The sequence below is a fragment of the Loxodonta africana genome, chromosome 7 (genome assembly GCF_030014295.1).
Source record: "Loxodonta africana isolate mLoxAfr1 chromosome 7, mLoxAfr1.hap2, whole genome shotgun sequence".
Classification (NCBI taxonomy): Eukaryota; Metazoa; Chordata; class Mammalia; order Proboscidea; family Elephantidae; genus Loxodonta; species Loxodonta africana.
Window position 1 is genome coordinate 22,595,298 of NC_087348.1, and position 21,354 is coordinate 22,616,651.

The following is a 21,354-nucleotide window of genomic DNA, read 5'->3' on the forward strand; positions in this document are numbered from 1 at the left end:
ATTGATTTCTTAAATATAATTTCTTTGCTTCCTTATTTGATCTTTTCTTTCATTTTCCACTCTTTAGGTGTCCATCTGATGCATGGGCACAATTTTTTCCTTTTTCCTGCTTAACTTTTATGAATATACATACCATGACATGTAGATATTACTACACATGTACAACAATGTACAGTTTTACCCTGTGCCTAAAAATGGGTGTTTGTGAGTTATAGGTATGTAAGATTCTAAGTGATACACTTATCACTAAATTGACAAAGATCCAGATGATTTGTTTTGATGGAATATCCATAGTGAAACATTCAAGAACAATAATAAAAGCTATTGTTTATTGATTCTTTATCAGGTTCCAGGGAGTGTTCTATGGACTTTACATGCAAAAACACACACAAAATTTAAGAGGTACTATTCAGTATCCTGGAAACCCTGGCAGCATAGTGGTTAAGTGCTATGGCTGCTAATCAAAGGGTCAGCAGTTCGAATCTACCAGGCGCTCCTTGGGACCTCTATGGGGCCGTTCTACTCTGTCCTATAGGGTCTCTATGAGTCGAAATCGACTCTACAGTACTGTGTTTGGTTTGGGGTTTATTTAGTATCTGCATTTTACAAATTTGAAACTGAAGCACAAAGAGGTTTAATAAGTTGCCCAAGTTGACATAGATAGTAAGTGGTGAAGGTGGAATTCCTACACAGACTGTGTTGTTCTGGAGTACACATTATTCATCATTGCTCCGCTCTCTCTCCAAGGAAGTCCTGGGCCTTAGCTTTTCCAGCTAAGACTCGGCAGATGAAGCATTAGCTTGCAGGCTTTTCAGTAAGAGAGAACAAAGGAAAACTTTGATTTCATCAAATGCCCCTAACTGTATCAAGTCAAATCAATAGGTACACACTGAATGAGAGACCTTCACCATTATTTGGTCACTGTAATAATCAAGTCTCAATACTAACTAGCATTTTTAAAATAACAGTGATGAGCTTGGAGACTGTTGTTTAATTATGTAAATAAAAATATTCAGCAGAATAACATAAGGTGGGGTTTCACTGATAGTATCACAGACAATTGGACTGGGAAGGATTCTGAAGTCATCTAATTTAATTATTTTATTTTCCAATGAATAAATTGAGACAGGCTTGTGACTAAATTTAGAAAATTACTAAAACTCATACTTTCTTACACTGAGTTTGAATATATCCTTTGAGTATGCTCCTTTTTGGAATCTACACATTGAAGTCCTAATTTTGACCACTCTCAGTGCCGAAAAAGGATTATATATAAAACCCTCTTCCATTGTCCTCTACCCCTCCTTACAGTGTCAATTTTCTCGCCCATCGCTACCCAGCTCACCTCCAATTAATTTGAAAAATACTAGCTGCTAATGCAGTAATTGGTAATTGTTATGTGTCACTTAGCTTCAGTTCAAAAATGTTTGCTGAAAATGTAGATCGTATTATAAAGGTACTTAACACACATAGAACAACTCTAAGTACTGGCTGTATGTCAATAGAGTATAAAAGTGTGTTAAGAGTTGTGGGAAAAGCAAAGAGGAAATGGAAAGCATTGTGGATCCTTAAGAAGAGATAAACACTCTGTGTCCAATAATTGCTACAGGGAACAATGTACGAAATAATTTTGTGGTTATCTGACACATTTCAAATCCCAGACTCCTCAAATTTAATGAGAAATTCATAAAGACTGAACAACCTTTGAGGCTGGGCAGACAGTACTTCTAATAGTGGAATATCGTAATATTTAGTGAGATATTCATGAAGAGGGGTTATTTTTGGTGCTATGTAGTTCATATTGTGAAGTTACTCACTACAAAAATTACCAACTCTAAATACTCATTCTATGTCAATTTATTTGTTTAGTGTTTATTTTCAACAGCAGAGAAGAAGTTTCTTGAGGGCAGAAATCCTTTCCTTCTCTGTCATTGTTGACTTCGGTGCCAAGCACTCTCGTTTTTTAAAGAAGGATTATTAAATGAATGAATGGCTCTTGGGCCTCTGACTGATTTTCTCTATACAACACCAACTAAGATTTAGAGATAGAATCTCTTATTTGCAGGCTCAAAGCAGTCATCCGAGAAGGGCTAGAATTGTTAAGGGAAGACATATTGGGATCTTTGGAAGAGAAACTCAGTAGATATTTCTAAATGTTTATTATGGATAAACCACCTTTGGAGATTAATAGTGAAGAAGTGCTCCATGACTTAATGGACATACTCATAATTGTCTTCATGATTTCATTACAGGTCTTGTTCTCCTGAGTTCTCATCTCTGAAACAGGTATTGTAGAAGAGTAAATGGAACACAGTAACAATGTAACAGAATTTGTCCTCCTGGGACTCACTCAGGATCCTGAGGGCCAAAAAGTGTTATTTATCATGTTTTTGCTCATCTACATTGTCACGATGGTGGGCAACCTGCTCATTGTCATGACCATTATTGTCAGCCCCTCCCTGGACTCCCCCATGTACTTCTTTCTTGCCTATCTGTCACTCATGGATGCTATTTATTCCACTGCCATTTCCCCCAAAAAGATTCTAGACTTACTCTGTGGTAAAAAGACTATTTCTTTCCCAGCTTGCATGGGCCAGCTGTTTATAGAGCACTTATTTGGTGGTGCTGAGGTCTTTCTTCTGGTGGCAATGGCTTATGACCGCTATGTGGCCATCTGTAAGCCACTGCACTACTTCACCATCATGAATCGACAGGTTTGCATTCTGTTGCTGGTGGCGGCCTGGGTTGGAGGTTTTTTGCACTCTGTGGTTCAACTTCTCTTTGTGTACAGCCTCCCATTCTGTGGCACCAATGTTATTGATCACTTCATCTGTGATATGTACCCATTACTGGAACTTGCTTGCACCGACACCTATTTTATAGGCCTCACTGTTGTTGCCAATGGTGGAGCCATCTGTATGGTAATTTTTATCCTCCTACTAATCTCCTATGGGGTCATCCTAAGATCCCTGAAGACTCAGTCAGGAAGGGAGGTGCAAAGCCCTGTCTACCTGCAGCTCCCACATCACAGTGGTTGTCCTCTTCTTTTGTTCCCTCTATTTTCATGTATGTTTAGACCTGTTTCCAACTTTCCCGTTGACAATCCATGACTGTGCTGTATACAGTTATCACTCCCATGTTGAATCCTCTGATATACACCTTGAGAAATTCTGAGATGAAAAATGCTATGGAAAAAATCTGGGGTACAAAGTTAACCACAGGTAGAATAAGAACATGTGTCCACACTGAAAATACCTTAGCTAACTCTAAAGCAACACATAGGCAATAAACTATCACAAAGAAAGATTTAGTCAATTCAATGGATTCTCTAGGAATGCTTCTCTTTATTGATGCAAGGGCATCCAAAACGTAGAATAAATTATTCTTTGAGGTTAGAATTAACCTAATAAAGACATCCTGGAGGCTGAATAAAAGGCATAGGTATTTTTCCTGTTATAAATTAAAATAAAACTAAGCTCACATTGCAGTTTTATTTTTCTAAGTATATACTGAAACAGGACTTAGAATATTTTTTTTCTTTAAAAAAGACAAAAACAAGTTACTTTAGAAAATTTTCTATCATCCAAAATTAATGAGAAAACAATTTGACTAATACTTAGAAGAAATTTCTGAGGCCAAGTGTGTGGTTTTCAAAGTTTACCGTTCATTATTCTATTAGCACAATAGCTTTTTATAGGGGCACTATGCATTTTGTGTTTAAGATTACTTCTGTTCCTCTGGTCAATGTCTATGCATTTGCAATTCTGCATATTTAATTGAGACATATTGTGTTCGGTTTGTGATGGTGATCAGTTTTGATAGATGGGCTATGGTCGATGAAGAAAACTCATTCTAATTCTTGATTAGAGGACAGATACTCTTTCACTTTGGATTTTAAAATAACAATATGTTTATAAAAATTTTTTTTATAAACATATTTTATATTTTCTTCATTAGTTATTATGTGCCTTTTGTTTGATTCTTAAAAGATTAGGTAGAGCTTCTTATTTTATGTCCATGAAATTGAAAACATGGAAAGAAATGTGCTATTTTGCATAAGCAGTATGTTCCCTAAAAGTTGTATTAAACTTAAATACTTTTTATGTAGAGACGTAGTAATGATTTGTTTTGGTAAAAACAAAAGTGTTTTTTCAATATTATGTAAAAATATAAGTTTTTCTCAGTCTACAGCCCATCCAGGAATATCCCAAAACCAGAAAGAAGAAAGAATTTATGAGTATAATATGGATCATTATCTACATTTAACAAGAGTTTACTGTTCTAACTAAAAGAAAGATTTTAGAACTTTTATTATTTTTAAATTTGCTTGCATTTTTTCATGTATATCCAAAAGATTTGCAGTCTTCTACCTAGAATATTATCAATATCATTGAAACTACTTGGTTACACTTCTCTGATGCCATTTCCCCACTTTCACTCAGATGTAATCCCAAACCTATTTTTGAAATCATATTTAAAAATAGTTGAGTTATGTATGTATGTATCCTGAAAGAATATTGTTTATATTTTCTTATTCCAGTAGTTTCCTTATGCAAAATTTGGAGTTGTCTCACTGGGTAGTAGGAGTAGGTAGGGTAGTGTAGGATCATAACATGTGTGAATAGGGATAGCTTTACTTCTTCCTTTCCAATTTGGATACTGTTATTTCTTTTTCTTGTCTTATTACTCTAGCTAGGACTTCCAGCACAATGTTAAATAGGAGTGATGATAAAGGGTCTCCTTGTCTTTTTTGTGTTCTCAGGGGGGACCCTTTCTGTCTCTCTCCATTGAGAAAGATGTTGGCTTTTGGTTTTGTATAGATGCCCTTCATTATGTTGAGGAATTTCTCTACTATCCCTACTTTACTGAGAGTTTTTATCAGGAATAACTGTTGGGCTTTATCATACTCCTTCTCCATGTCAGTTGTGATGATCATGTGATTCTTTTGTTCTATTTATATGATGGATTACATTGATTGATTTTTTAATGTTGAACCATCCTTGCATCAATCCCACTTGGTAAGTAGTCTATTACTTTTTTAATATGATGCTGAATTCTATTGGCTAGAATTTTGTTGAGAATTCATGAGAAATATTGGCCTGTACTTTTATTTTTTAAATTTGTGGGTTTCCTGGCTTTTGTATCAGGGTTATAAAAGCTTTATAGAAAGAATTTGGGAGATTTCCTTCATTTCTGTGCTCTGATATAGTTTAAATAGCACTTGATGTGAGCCATTCTCTGATGTTTGGTAGAATGCTCCAACGAAGCCATACAGGCCAGGGTTTTTATTTATCGGGCGTTTCTTTTTTTTTCCTCATTACTCCATTCAATCTCTTCTCTTGTTATGCATTTTTCAGATTTTTTGTCTCAGTTTTTGTTAGTTTAGGTACCTAGTGTGTTTCTAGAAATTTGTCCATTTACTCTAGTTCCTCAAATTTGTCAAAGCATGATTTTTCATAGTATTCTGTTATGATCCTCAGTTTTAGTTAGGTCTGTTGTAATGTCTCTCATCTCATCTCATTTGGGTTATTTGCTTCCTCTCCTGTTTTTTCTTTTGTCAGCTTGTTCAGTGGTTTGTCAAATTTTTTGATCTTTTCAAAGAACCAACTTTTGGTCTTGTCTATTCTATTTTTTGATATTTCATTTATCTCTGCTCTAATCTTTATTACTTCCTTTCTTTTGTTGCCTGTGCCCTCCATTTGCATTTCCCTATTTGTTTGAGTCATAGAGCTAACATTTTTATTTTGATGTGTTCTTCTTTTTTGATGTGTACATTTATTGCTATAAATTGACCCCTAAACACTGCCTTTGCTGTGTCTCAAAAGCTTTAATATGATATGTTTACATTCTCATTTGATTCTAGGCATTTTTTGATTCCCTCTTTGATTTCTTCTATTAGCCAGTGGTTTCATGTATTTGATTCTTTTTCCTTGCTCTTCTTGTTGTTGATTTCTACTTCTATGGTGTTGTGATTAGAGAGAATGCTTTGTATTACTTTGATGGTTTGGATTTTATTGAGGGTTGTTTTGTGACCTAAAATGTGGTCTTTCTTGGAGAATGTTTCATGTGCATTGGAAAAGAATGTACACTTTGCTGCTCTTTGGTGGAGTGTTCTATATATGTCTATGAGGTCAAGTTTTAGAGTTTCTTTTATATATTTTGGAACCCTGTTAGTGAGTGTGTAGATATTTATTAAGGTTATGTGTTCCTGGTTGATTGTCATTTTAATCATTATATAATGTCTTCCCTTGTCTTCTGTGGTCAATTTTGCCTTAAAGCCTTTTTTATCTGAGAGTAATATTGCCGCTCCTACTCTTCTTGATTTCTGTTTGCTTGATATATTTTTTCTTTCTTTTAAGTTTTAGTATATTTATGTCTTTGTGTCTAGGATATGTCTTGTAGGCAGCATACTGATGAATCTTTTTTTTTTTTTAATCCACTCTACCACTCTCTGTCTCTTTATGTGTGTATTTAAGGCATTTTCATTCAGTGTGATTATCGATATGTAGGTATGAGCTTTTTGCTGTCATATTGTGCTTTTCTTTTGTGGTGCTGACGTTTTCTTTGTTCCTCTTACTTTCTTGTGCTGAGTTCCTTTTGTTTCTGGATTTTCTTTTCTTTTATTATTATAGATTTTGTGTTTATTGAATCTTTATTCTTTTTTTTATTTTGATGGTAGGTTTGTTAACTTTCTTTGTGGTTTTCTTGAAATTTACCCTTACCTTCCTAAGTCTGAATCAGACATTTATTACTTGATATTGCCTTGGCTTCCTCTCCATCTGAGTTGTATACCTACACCATTTATTCTCATTTTTATTATTTTGACATTATCATCAGTTACTGATTGCTGTTTCTGTTTTCCTTCCTAGGTCTTTAGCTTTGTTTTACTATTGAGGGTTCTTTACCTAGGTTGGTATCTGGCTGATGCTGACCTAGGTCCTAGACTCTGGTTGTCTGATGTTGTTGGTTCTCTAACAGAAGGTCTCTAATATTTCTTGTAAGATTGGTTTGTTTTTAAAAAATCCTTAATTTTTGTTTGTCTGGAAATATCCTAATTTTACTATTGTATTGTATTGGAGAGAGAGTTTTTCAGGCTATGTTATTCTTGGCCAGCAGTTTTATTAATTCAAGGTTTTATATATTTCATCTCATCACCTTCTTGCCTGCACATATTCACACAGGCAAGGTACACTCATCCTCTTCACCAACATCTTATCCCATCGTGGCATCAGCTTCAAGTTCAGGACCTCAACTTCTAAATCCATGTCAGGTATGGATGAGCCTCCTTTGGAAGAGCTCATTTCCTACAGCACCTAAATTATTGTTTCTCTCTATTTAAAGATATACAAACTGGAAACATGTTCACTCTTCCACACACAGCATACAGTAGGAGGTAATGCAAGATAGCCAAAATAAATGCTATTTTTTAGAAGAGTAGGAAGCAGAAGGCTATGGTGCTTCCTGGAGTCAATTGAATTACATCAGTTTATTTCAAACATTAGGCCCAACTTTTATTCCTAAAATGAAACCTACTTTGTCATATTAGACTTTTAAGATATATGTCTGTATTTGAATTGCTAAATTATGGTTGATGAATTTTGAGCCTATGTTGATGAATTTTTACAAAATCTTGTAACTCCTTTTTTATCTTTGCATAAGAGTTATGCTGTGTGTAGAAAATGCATTTGAAAGTATTTTAATTTCCTCTCGTCCCAAAAGTATGTTTTGCTGAAAAGCTGAGTAGAATTCACTGATAAAGCTACATGTTAATGTATTTTTTGGGGGAGGTGGGGTGGCAAGCAATGTCTTAAAGAATCAATTCTTTTAAGAGGTATCATGCCATTCTGATTTTTAATTTTGTGTGTGTGTGTGTTCAGAAAATTGTGTTTTTCAAAGATTTTGTCCACTTCTCAGTTGGAAAAAATATTGGCGTATATTTGTTTATAATATTCTTTTATTATCTTTTTAGAATATACAGAATCTGCAGTGATGGCCCATTTTTCTCTACCAAATCTGACAGCTTGTTTTCCTCTTTTTTTTAATTCATTTTGCTAGACACTTATCCACTTTATTAGTCTTATCAAAAACCAACTCCTAGCTTTATGTATATTTTTTTTAATATTTTTAAATTAATTTTTATGTTAAGGGTTTCTCTTTTATATTTACTGTTTCCATTCTGCAGTATCCTGCGGGTTTATCTTGCTCTTTCTTTTCTAGCTTCTTGAGATGGAAGCTAGTTCATTTTTTAATAATCTTTCCTATTTTCTAATATTTGCAGTTAAAGCTATATGTTTCTCTCTAAGCACTGTTTAAGCTGCATCAAATAAATTTTTGTTTTTTTTTATTCTGTTACTTTTCAAAATATTTTCTGATTTCCATTGTGATTTCTTCTTTGATCCATAGCTTATTAAGAACTGTGTGGTTAAATTTGGAAATAATTGAGGAGTGTATAGTTCTTTTTTCAATAAAATTTCTAGTTGAATGTTATTATCATCAGACATATTTCTGTATAAACCAAACCAAAACCAAACCCAGTGCTGTCGAGTGGATTCCGACTCTTAGAGACCCTATAGGACAGAGTAAAATTGCCCCATAGAGTTTCCAAGGAACTCCTGGCAGATTTGAACTCCTGACTCTGGTTAGCAGTGGTAGCACTTAACAAGTGCACCACCAGGGTTTCCCTATTTCTGTATAAGTCCTCTGAAATGTATTGCAACTTACTTTGTTCTAGAATATTGTCTATTTTGGTGAATGTTCCATGAAGACTTTGTGATAAGTAGAATAGTCCCACATATTCTTTCTCCTCTCTGTTGCCACACCATCACCTTACTTTTGTCTTTATTGCTTTAATATAGAGCTTTAGATTCAGATGATCATTACCCAGCATTTTTTTCTGCAAAGTATAACTTCTCCTTTTAGAGCTATTGTAGGAATTTTGCATTCAGCTTTATACCCAGATTTAATGTTGAGATAATTGTGTACATATTCTTCTTGCAGTATAAGTTGTAGTGAATTTTTTTGTCATTTTCTTAAAATGGATTCCAAAATGAAATTTATGTCTACAATTATATTCCAATTTAAAAATATTTATTTCTAGAAATTTCTTCACATTGAAATATAGGAAATTGTCAATGTAAGCATACTTTTATGGATGTTGGCTAATAAAATTGTATGAAATGTTAAAAAAAAAAAGTTAGGCTAGGTGTTTTGACTTGTAAATAGACACCATCATGTGATTTGTGACAATAGGGATTGATTACACAGAGAAATTAGATAGTAGGGGTACCATCCATGTATGTAACAAATTTCATTGCTGTAAAGACTAAGCAGCCTGAAGGAGAACTAAGATGTACCACAAAATCCTTCAGCATACATTCTCAAGTGCAATTAACATGGTTTGGGGGCTGCTAGTAAAAAAGATCTAAAAGAACTGTGACATTAACAAGGTAGAGTTTTGATTTTCTGTCTATAAATGAAATACAGAGTAGGTTGACCGAATTTAGTCCCAAATGTGAATTGACTTTGAATTCTTCTACTCAGCAGTTATTAGCTCTTGACCTCCGTGTTATTTCATTTTTTTAAATTTCTTTATTTTGGAGAAAGTATATTGAGCCAAAGATACACCATTTTAACAATTTCTACATGTACATTTCAGTGACTTTGGTTACATTCTTCAAATTCTGCTGCCATTCTCGCTAGTTACTTTTTCCACATTATTCCACCACCATTATCTTAAACTAACTGCCGCCTAAGTTTCCCATCCAATTCTTTGAGTTGCCGTTTGTAAATTTGGTCTCACATAGATCATTCTTTAAAAGCGCACAATGCTCAAAGCAGAGGTAATTTACTAAATAAAATAATCTACTTTTTGGTCCAAAGAAGACTTCAGAGGATAGTTTTGGTTTAGGGTTTAAAGTTTAAAGATTATTTCAGGGAAAAAGTTTCTTGTGGTCACATATATAAGCTGAGTTTTTCTGCATCAGCAATGAACATGCTGGAAAGGAAAAAAGAAAAAAATTCTCTTTTACAACAGCATCTAAAAATAAAATTCCTAGGAATAATTTTAGCAGGGAAGTGAAAGGCTTGTACACAGAAAAGTGTAAAAGAGTACTAAAAGGAAAAATTAAAGATGACTTAAGTATATGAAAGGACATTTTATGTTCACAGTTTGGAAGACTCAATATTGTCAAGATGTCAATACTCCCTAAGGCAATTTAAAAATTCAAGGAAATCCCCCTCAAAATTCCAACAGCCTTCTTTACTGAAATGGAAAAATCAAATCCTAAATGTATATGGAACTTCCAAGGGCTCGTAATTGCCTAAGCAATCTTGAAAAGGAAGGACAGAATAGGAGGACTCTCACCTCCTGAACTCTTGACTTCCATTCTTGTGGCATGATCATGATCACTGGATGGCTGTTGGAGCTCAGGACAACTTGTATGAGATCTAGAAAAGCATCAAGGAGGAAGGATAAAAGGGAACTTGGCTGAATCGTTTCACTTCCTGCTTGTCTCAATGACTTAACTTGTATCTTATAGGCCACCTTAATTTTCAAAGGATACTGGGAAACTTAATTTTTTAAATCTGGAACAATTGCTTTCCTTGGAAATACAAGTTTTAACACTAAGGCAAAGGGGGAGAAAATATAAAGAAGACAACAAGAATGCTACAATTTCTACAAATTTTCTTTCTCTTTGCCCATTTCCAAGTGATGGAATTTCCTCCTCTCACAGGAACACAATTCCTTGAAACGTTGTGTTAAAAGAAATAGTTGGTAATGTTTTCCTCAGAAAGGGCTGTGTGATAAGATTTAGAATTCCTAGATTTTCAAAGTATTCCTTTAAATATTTAATACTTCTTTTTTTTCTTGTTCAATACAGATTTTACCAATTTGCCTGTCTGAAGCTCTTTCTGTGACAAATTCAAGACTCTTACTGCTAGTGTGATATATTAGTTTCCTAGGGCTGCCATACCAAAATTCTGCAAAGTAGGTGGCTTTAAACAACAGAAAGTTACTCTCAGCTCTGGAGGCAGAGGTTCACCATCAGGGTGTCAGCTGTGTTGATTCCTTCTGATGCTTTGATGGAGTTCTGTTCTACTCCTCTCTCCTACCTCCTAGTAGCTCCAGGAATTCCTGAGTTGCTACTGCAGCATCACATGGCGACCTTCATTTCTCTTTTTTTGTCTCTGTGTACCTTCTCTTTTGGAAACCCTGGTGGCATAATGGTTAAGTACTATGGCTGCTAACCAAAGGGTCGGCAGTTCAAATCCACCAGGTGCTCCTTGGAAACTCTATGGGGCAGTTCTACTCTGTCCTATAGGGTCACTATGAGTCAGAATCTACTCGATGGCACCGGGTGTGTGTGTGTGTGTGTCTGTGTGTGTGTGTGTGTACCTTCTCTTTTATAAGAGCACCAGAGTGACCCATCCTGTTCCGATAAAATCTCATATTAACCTAACTGGTAACATCTTCACAGATACTATTTACAAAAAGAGTAACATTCACAAGGGATTTGAACTTCAGCATATATTTTTGAGGGACACAATTCCGTCCAATACAGGTGAGAACCCTTCTTTATATGCATTTGAATTAAGCTTCCAATGACTTGTTCTAAAATCAACTTTCTCGGTCCAATGGGAGTAAGTTCAGATGTCATCTGCAAAGGTAAAACTTACACAGTCAAAAGTTTTGCCTATTTTGAAGGTCATGATTTAAAAAAGAGAATTTTTACATATTCAAATTCTTCCCAATCTGGACCCTTCTGTTTGGTTAATTTGACCTCAGATTATGCTTTTGTGACTTTTCTCTCCTGAGGACCTGGTCCTGTAAATCCTGTTCTATGTGGGTGATTATTCTTGTAGCATCTCTGGAAATGTAGAACCTACTCTCAGAATTATTATAAAGTCCCAGTGAGTTTAATGATGGGAGCGTCACCCTTTGAGATGCATCAATTAAATGACTCAACAATATTTTTTGTAGATCAAATGTAAATAAAAAGTCCAAAGACTCTTACCTTACCACAGAGAATGCTTATTATGTGAGTATTTACGTGTCTGGCTTTTTCAGGAATTGAAATGTTAGACTCAAAGCATAACAAAATATGAAAATGAAATTATTCTCCATCCTTCAGGCAAACCAAAGTTTAACTATGTTTTAAGAAGTCAGGCCAGTATAACAGATTGAGAATCAAAATTTTGTAAAGGCTATCTCACTTCTAAACCACAAAATTCAAAATATTTTTCTAAACTAGTCACATTTCTCTCCCACAGAATTTACTTTTTATTTATTTATTTTAACCTCATACTACCTATTCAATATTTGATTTTTTAGGACAAATTATGCCAGCATTGGGGTTTTCAACTCTCTTTGCTTATAACAAAGAATCATTTCTTTTGGTAAGAGGATATTTTTGATATTTGTATTAAAATTTCCAATTATTTAAAATGGAACACTTTTACAAAAGAATGAGACAAAACAGACCTCCTGAAGCATGGAAGGTGTTAGTCACAGAGAAACATTTCTAGTTCAGGTGATGGTGCATGTACTGTCTTACTGTCTGTGTTCACAGAGATGGCATGAGTGTATGAGACTGTTACCTTTTGGGACAAGGGAGAAGGCAGCACAATGCAGAACTTGGACTGAATGACTGTTTCATTATGCAGGTAACCCAGGAAGTGTTTGTACACATAAAAGTCTTCATTAGGGTTTATATTATGCAAGGGTACATTGGTAGTGTGATTTGGAAAGTCATAGTCTTTTAAAAGTTCTCCTGAGTGATTCTGATAATGAGCCATGTTAGAGAACCTTTGTGGTCGATAAAAATATGGGGATTGACTTAATTCTGTAATACCTGTTTGGGTATGTTCATAGCATAGAGATCTAGAGTACATCTACCTCTTCTAACATCACTATTCTTAGAAACTAATTTCAAGGGTAAGTATTTTGGGTATATTTTAATGGACAGAGATTTGTAAATCTTACACAGGATCAATGGAAGTGCTCTGTAGGCATTGTTTGTTAATCTGCTAGTGACTAGAAAAAAAAAAAAAACTAGAGAATGATGTAAATCTGTAAACCTTGAATGAGTGACTTTCAAAGACCTAAGATGATAACTTATGCAAGTGGCTTATTACTTCAATTCATAGGAGTGATAGTTTGGGTAAGAAGAGGACTGAAATTGATCAGTAGACTTAGCAAATAGAAGGGGTTTTTATATAGAAGAACAGAGAATTGGGTTGTTTGCTTGAAATAGATGTGGAGTAGAAAGGTTAATTATTTAAACAATGGAGTTACTATACTGTATAAATATAGAGAGGAAAATTGTTAATGTAGGAAATGGAGGAGACAATTACAGGAGGACTATTTTAAAAATGATAAAGAGATGGGATCTAGTGCACACACAGAGGGTTTGGCCATAGAAACACAGAAAATCCACATATTGTGAATAGCAGGTCCAGCAGAATTATGACCTCTGATATTGAAGTGAATGTCGGTAGGGATTTCAAGAGTAACTGGATATCATTACTGGGTTTATTTGAAGAGATAGCAAGGTTGGTTAATATTGATAATATTTATGATACAATTTGTGTGTGTGTTTGTGTGTGCGTGCCGTCTTCTTTTTCCCTTGGAATCTTCTCTCATCTTTTTTCATTCCTGCACACACATCATCAGCAAAAAAGTAAACTGTTTGAAACAAAAATTTTATCTTTCCAGGTTTTCTTCATGCTCCTATAATTATTTTTATTTTGTTTTTTAATAATATTATACATAGTTTTCTGATTATTTCTTTGTTGCTCAACTGTACCTTATCACTATTGATTTTTGAAATTGTGAAATATTTCCATTGGGGATTTCAGTTATTAGTTAAAAAGATTCTGTCATTCCTAGAATGTAGAAAAAAAATTCTCATTACTAACATGAAAGTGAATATTAAGTAAATCTTCCTTTATTTTTGTATTAAAATTTATTCTATTTATATTTTATTTTTAGAAATAGTATTTGGTTTTTTTTGGATTAACTATATATACATAACTTATTTTATACCAGATGTGGCAAGTTAATGTGGTAACTCCATTTATTTCATAATTTTCCCTTTTCCCATATGTTTCTAAGTATAGGTTTGTCTTTATTTGGTAAGGTCACTGAAGTTATGACCATATTTTAATCAATGTTATATTCTTAATATATTGCACAGGGTTGAAACATAATAAATCATAATGTCTATTTGTTGAATGAACACACGAATTATCTGGAGATTTCATGAAGTCACTAGTCATCATTATATTTACAGCTAAATTGGTTCTAAACTCTGAAATAAGAACACACAGAAGAACGTATGGAACAAAGGAACAATGTGACTGAGTTTGTCCTCTTGGGGCTCACTCAGAGTCTCCAGGGTCAGAAAATATTATCTGTTGTGTTCTTATTCATCTGTATTGTGACAATGGTGGGCGACCTACTTATTGGCATGACTGTGGTGGTCAGCCCAACACTGGATGCCCCAATGTACTTCTTTCTTGGATACTTATCATTTGTGGAAAGAAAAAAAAAATTTTGTAGATTCTGTTTATTCTACTACAGTTACCCCAAATATGATTACAGACTTACTGTATGAGAAGAAAACCATCTATTTCCAAGCTTGCCTGACCCAGCTTTTTGCAGAACACTTATCTGGTGGTTCTGAGGTTTTACTTCTGGTGGTCATGGCCTATGACCGCTACGTGGCTGTCTGCAAACCCCTGCATTATATGATGATTATGAACCAAAGGGTACATGTTCTGCTGCTGATGGTGACCTGGGTCGGAGGTTTTGTGCATGCTATACCTTATCTTCTCTTTGTTTACAACCTTCCCTTCTGTGGTCCCAATGTCATTGACCACTTTTACTGTGACATATACCCCTTATTAAAACAAGTCTGCACTGACTCCTATGTCATTGGTCTCACTGTGGTTGCCAATGATGGGGCAATATGTATAGTCATTTTTATGCTGTTACTCATCTCCTATGGAGTCTTTCTACACTCCCTGAGGAACCTTAGTCAGGAAGGGAGGCGCAAAGCCTTATCCACCTGTGGCTCCCATATCACTGTGGTAATCCTCTTCTTTGTCCCCTGTATTTTTATGTATGTGAAATCTCCTTCCACTTTACCCATTGATAAATTCTTGAGTGTGTTTTGCACTGTTTTCACCCCTATGCTGAATCCCTTAATCTATACTCAGAGAAATGCAGAGATGAAAAACGCCATGAAGAAGTTTTGGACCAGAAAAAGAAAATGAAGTTGTAAACAAGTGCATTGACTATTTTCAAAAAAGAACTGTTGCTTCCAGGAAAACGAAACACTGAAATCCACTGCCATCCAGTCAATTGCAGGTTTTTTTTTTTTTTCAATTCCAGGGAAGCTGCATGTAATTATTTAATTGTGGAAAATGCTTCCTCACATCATCTTGTTTGTGCATGATGAAGAACACTTATCAGGATACTTCCAATGATTAATTTTGTTGAAAATATGTTTACTTTTAAGATTTTCATTTCCAGGGAAAATATACATACTTTTTTTGGTGTAAAATGGTTCTGTTGAGTCTACTGATTTATATTCTATGTGATGGCTTATGCTACAGCTAATGCCAGAAATTTAGTTGATGGAAGATTCTCTCATGTCTCTTTCTTAAATAAATGTAAACCCTTTTCCACAATTAATAATGTTCATTGCTGATTTCAGAATAAAACATTTTGAAATATGACATAAAAATATGTTTCACTCCACTCCATACAGAGATAGCTCATATTACCTTAGAAGTTTATATTTTTATTTTTGTATCTGCAAGATCTTTTAAATATGTATTTTTGCTTATATTGTTTAGCATGTTAAGGTTTATAGAAAGAATTCTTCAGAATTCTAAATTAATCATAAGGAAGCTAAACATACAAAAAAGAATGTGAATGAACAAGGCAGATAGGCAAAAAAATGACTCAACTTTGCTCTTCATTTCCCTATTGGGAAATCATCTCCTCAAGTGGAGCAGCTTTGTTTGCTGTTATATTTTCATAAAGATGATACATTCATCTTCCAGCATCTTTTAAATGCCTGATGAAGCCTTTCTTATTTTTCAATATAACATCTCCTTCTTGCTTATAGTGTTTCAGGATCTTCTAAAAGATCCTAAACCAAAAAAAAAAAAAAAAAAAGCTGTTGCCAATTTCGACTCATAGCGACTCTATAGAACAGAGTAGAATTGCCCCATAGGGTTTCCAAGGAGCACCTGGTGGGATCAAACTGCTGACCTTTTGGTTAGCAGCTGTTTCTGTTAACTACTACGCCACGAGGGTTTCCAAAAGGACCTAGACCCTGCCTTTCACATGGAAAATTAGCAAAACCCATAACCAATGAACTTCAAATACACAGTCCAGAACTTGATACTGGATTATTTTGTATGATTTCATTGTGAAGAAAGATGCTGACCATTCAAGCTGTTTCCATTCTCATACCTCTTTCTATGGCAATGCAGATTATTAAGCAATAAAGAGATTGGAATATGTTGTTTTATTTGACAGAGGCCTCATTCATTACATCTTTGTGAACATTTCTTTTTTGAATCAAGCTTAAAATATTATCAGCCGCTGTTATAGTAGGAAAGTTGTGGTAAAAGACACTCATGGTCCCTGCCTCCCCTGTTTAGTCTTATTTCATGAGGTCTAATGAGATGGGGGTTGAGTCCATTTCACTGGTAAAGCACTCTGTATGCGTGACTTTGTATCCTGGTATTTACCTCCAGTATTATTTCATGGCTATTTCTTGTACTATCTCAGCCCTTTCTAAGCATAACACTATTTATCAAATAATATCAAACATTTGGTTGGTCTGAGTTAACATAACTAAATACTCCGCTTCTGGCTATTTAGTCAATTTTCAGATTTGTACAGTTATATTAAGCGATAAGAATTCTAGTTAATTGTCTATTTATGTTCATTGATTTATAAGTTACCTGAAGGCAGAAAAGTTGATTAGTTTTGTGCTCTCTGTTTCTTGCACAATGTCTGGGATATAGAATTTACCCCCAGAAACTTTATAAATTATTTGCATTCTTGAATTCTCAATCTATTGGAGTCAGAATTTTTACTGAGGAATTTTGATGAACTTTTTATATATTAAAAATATGTACTACTTTTCTTTGATGTTTGCTATAAATGTTTACCATACCATGTTTTTCATATTTTAATTATGGGCATCTTTATATACAGATGTTATATTTAAGGATTCCTTTTGATTTCTTCATTTACAGATACTTGGAGAATTCCATTCCCTTTCATTGACTTTATACAATTCAACCTTTTTTAATTTTTTTGTTTTGTAAATAACTTTTGAACTAATTCTGCTTTCAACCCATCTAGAATTTATTTTTATTTTTGGTGAAGGATGTCTAAACCTATTTTCTCCAAATCTGTGAAATATTCTGCCAGCATAGTTTATTAGTTATTTTCAGTACTAATTTTAAATTTCCTTTCTGATAATATGTCATTTTATACATTTAAAAGGATTAATTTTTCTTCTTCTTTTTTTTTTTTAGCTTATGTCTCTGCCACTAACACACACTATTTCAGTAATCACATATTTTTAATATTATTTATACCTGGTCAAAGAAAAAATAAACCAAATCTGTTGCCATTGAGTCTATTCTGACTCATAGCTACCCTATGGGAGAGAGTAGAACTGCCTCATAGGGCTTCCAAGGAGCAGCTGGTGGATTCGAAGTGCTGACTTTTTGGTTAGCAGCCAAGCTCTTTAACCACTGTGCCACTTTCTTCTATTTGAGAACACTGCTTTAAAAATAAGGAATTTTGTTTTTCTTTCAGGAAGTGAACATTGCATTCATTTCACTCAAAAACACAAGTGGAAATCTCCTACAGGTTCCATTTTGTTCTGAAAATTATGCTTACGACTATAATAGACTTCCCCTGACCCACATTCTTTGCCATATATCTGTATGTAGTGTTTTGTTTTTATTAAGGAGTTTTGTTATGCTGCTCAATCTTTTAGTGAATGACCCTCTGACATTACCCATGACATAAAGGGCTCTCATGATGTTATTTTCTTGTGTCTCTGTGAAAACCCAATGACCTTCTACTAGTCGGCTTTCAAATAGCATGCATCTTGTCACTAAATCAGGCAATTTTTGAAACCCATCTTCTAGTGTTCATCACTGGGTGGCAGTATTAGGCTTCTGCCAGTGTCCACATCTGCATATGTTCATATAATAGACATTTCCAAAGTTATCTGAGCACTAGGATTATGGCTTTCTAATGCAAAAGCTGTACAGAGAAGACAAAAGAAGAATTGAAACATCTGAATTGTGGTGTTAGCAGAGGATATTTAACATACTAAGGACTGCCTGAAGATTGTAATGAATTAATTTATTTTGAGTATGATCATGTCTAAATTTTATCTCACAGAATTGTGACAGTATGCTAAGTCATTCTTTGAGGAAAAATGTAAATATATATTTCACTTCTTTCCACATATAGCTATGCCTAACATTTCTCTAATTCTAAAAGTTCATTTGGAAGCAGAATATGGAAATTGCATTTAAATTTTGAAAGAGCAATGTACTGTTCTTGATAAGACAGATTCTAATGTTGTAAAAATTAAAGTCAAGTGATGCTGACTCAAAAAAAAACACTCATAAACATAAACTAACCTAAATTCTTATACACATTTATGATCAGTGTGTTTCAGGTAGGACGGTTTTGGTTGAAAATGACAGAAAACTCAGCTGAAAACTTTTTGAACTCTAAAGATATTTTTTAATTGGCCATCATAACTATAAACTTCAAGGTTATGGCAAGCTTCAGGGTTAGTTGATAAAATGTATCAATCTGTGTAAAGGAGCCATGCATGTAAGTAAAATTCTAGCTCACTCAAAGTTAAGGTACCGGTTTGAAGTCCTAGTCAACTTGAGTCTTGGTCCAAATGAGAATAAAGTGATTAAATTAAGACACATCCACTTGATTCAGGAGTTAAATCTTCATGCTGTGACTATTCATGAAAGCAATTGCTGATTGTGTTTGAGAAGTAGAACATTATGGTTCTAGCAGATCTAGATTCAGGCTTAGAACAACAAAATCTGCTCCGATCCAGAACTGCAGAACTGCCTTTTCAAGAATACAACACTCAAGAATATGGAGGTAAATTTCAGTAACTTACCTAGTTTCTGTGTTCTTTGCCTCTGAGCCATAGGGTTTATTGGGTATGGACCCTCTAACAGTCAGAGTAACGCCTTCTTCCACTAGGGATATGGTTAGGCAAGAGAATCTGGGGTTTGTTCTCCTTAATTTTGGAATAAATATTATTTACTTTGTCTAAAGATTTACTAATATAAAACTCATAATTTATTATTCACTTTATTTTAGATTTTTCTCTTTACATTACAGACTTTTCTCATTACTTGCTTGTCTGCTACTTTTTCTTGGCAAGACCCAAGTCTTTTTCCTCTAGGGATGTCTAGGGAAGGAAAGTATCCAGGAGAGGTAATTCCATTTGAAATTTTTCCAAATACTCTAACAAACTAATTTATAATGAACTTACATTGTCTTTCATTTAAAACAGTGATGATGTAAAAAGCCACACACTACGTCTGCACATATAAATGTAAGAATTATTTTCTGATAGAATGACCCAAGAGATTTCTGAAAACTCAAATTCCTGTCCAGGCTGGAGACTCTCTTTAACTGGCGTCTAATCCTGTAGATGTTCTCTTGTTATATTTTCTGTTGATACATATCTCTCATTTCTTGTAGGAATTTCTGGAAGGTCATGATTCTCTAATGAGGAAAGAAATGGCCTTTGGATATGCTTTTTGAATGACTGAATTGCTGAAAATTTCTGCTCCTATCTGTGAGAAAGCTCTGTCATTGGCTTTTCTGAGAAGTTGAATCCCAGCCTTTGCCTTGTTAGGTATAGAATTAATGACTAGGGACAGAGTGTTACCCTAAATCCTCAATCAACGTAAAGTCATTTTTGGTTCCTTCATAGTTACTGACTAAAAAGAGAAAATTTCAAATAACTAAATTGAGTGATTTTTCCGTTTTTGTTTGTTTGTGTCACTAAATAACAGGCTTGGCCAGATTAATTTCCATTAATTTGCCCGGTTTTACGTAGTCATGCAAACATACCATCCTCATTGCTCTTCGAGCACATAACCCAGCAGGTAAGAACTTTCAGCTATTTACTATTATTTTTAAATGTCTTCATGTTCCAAGCATCTACTTTTCATACATGTACAATTCTACAGTTATCTGAAAAAAAAAGTTATATGATGGGCAGCTTGTATGGAAGTATGAAAAGTGTAACCAGTTGGAACTATTTCTAGATCCACTGATCAGCTACACATTGCCATGTGTTCTGGAATTGCAGATAAATACATGAGTTATCTACAATTACTCTCAATGAAAGAAGCCCTGATTTTCAGGACCAAGGACAAGAACCAAGAGGCGAGTTTTTGAAACATCTGACATATGACACTCAATAAAAATTTACATGGTATATTGAAATAGAGCTAATTTCTTAAATACATTTCGTTAGATTAATTTTGAACTTGTAAAATTAAGCAAGAGAAACACAGAAATTAACTACAACGTACACAGTCTACTTGGCTTTACTATTTTATTCTGATAGAAATTTACTGTTCATTTGCCAAATAACAAAAGAAGCTTGTTGTGCTTTACAAGTAAATCAATAGATTTGTAATCTTGGTTCATAGTACAAGTGATATGTTAAAAAAGATTTATAATTAATTTAGATGCATTTGAACTAAACAAAAAAAACAAACCGTTTGCGGTCATGTTGAGTGGATTCCAACTCATAGTTACCCTGTAAGGCAGAGTAAAACTGCTCCATTGGGTTTCCAGGGAGCCAATTGTGGATTCAAACTGCCTGCCTTTTGGTTAACAGCCATGCTCTTAACCACTGCACCATCAATGCTCCATATTTGAACTAAAAAAAAGAAAATTTAAAACTATGTGTTATATCAAGTGTGTCAGGATGTAAAGAAAAAATGCCTGTTATGACTGGAATTTTGATATATGCTTTTAAGTGTGAATATTTTAAAATTATGACAACAACCATGTGTATACACACACAAAATTAGGACAACTATATATATATATATATATAAAATATACAAAAAGAAACTGGTGATCAGGAAGTACCTTGCCTACTGCCACTTAGACTTATAAAACTGTAATTGTAATGCACTATAGAGGTTATTTTTGTTACTATGGTATTTTAATTTCTATTTGTACAAAGCCATGTTCTTATAAAAATAAGTTAAATGATTTTTTTTTCTACAAAACTGTACACT

At 34.1% G+C, this 21,354-nt stretch overlaps 2 pseudogenes; both read left to right on the plus strand.

Moving 5' to 3' along the window:
- Positions 1-2,103: 2,103 nt before the first annotated feature.
- Positions 2,104-3,289, plus strand: LOC135232040 (olfactory receptor 4A5-like; annotated as a pseudogene).
- A 10,809-nt stretch (positions 3,290-14,098) lies between these two features.
- LOC111748966 (olfactory receptor 4A47-like) lies at positions 14,099-15,531 on the plus strand (annotated as a pseudogene).
- Positions 15,532-21,354: the final 5,823 nt, after the last annotated feature.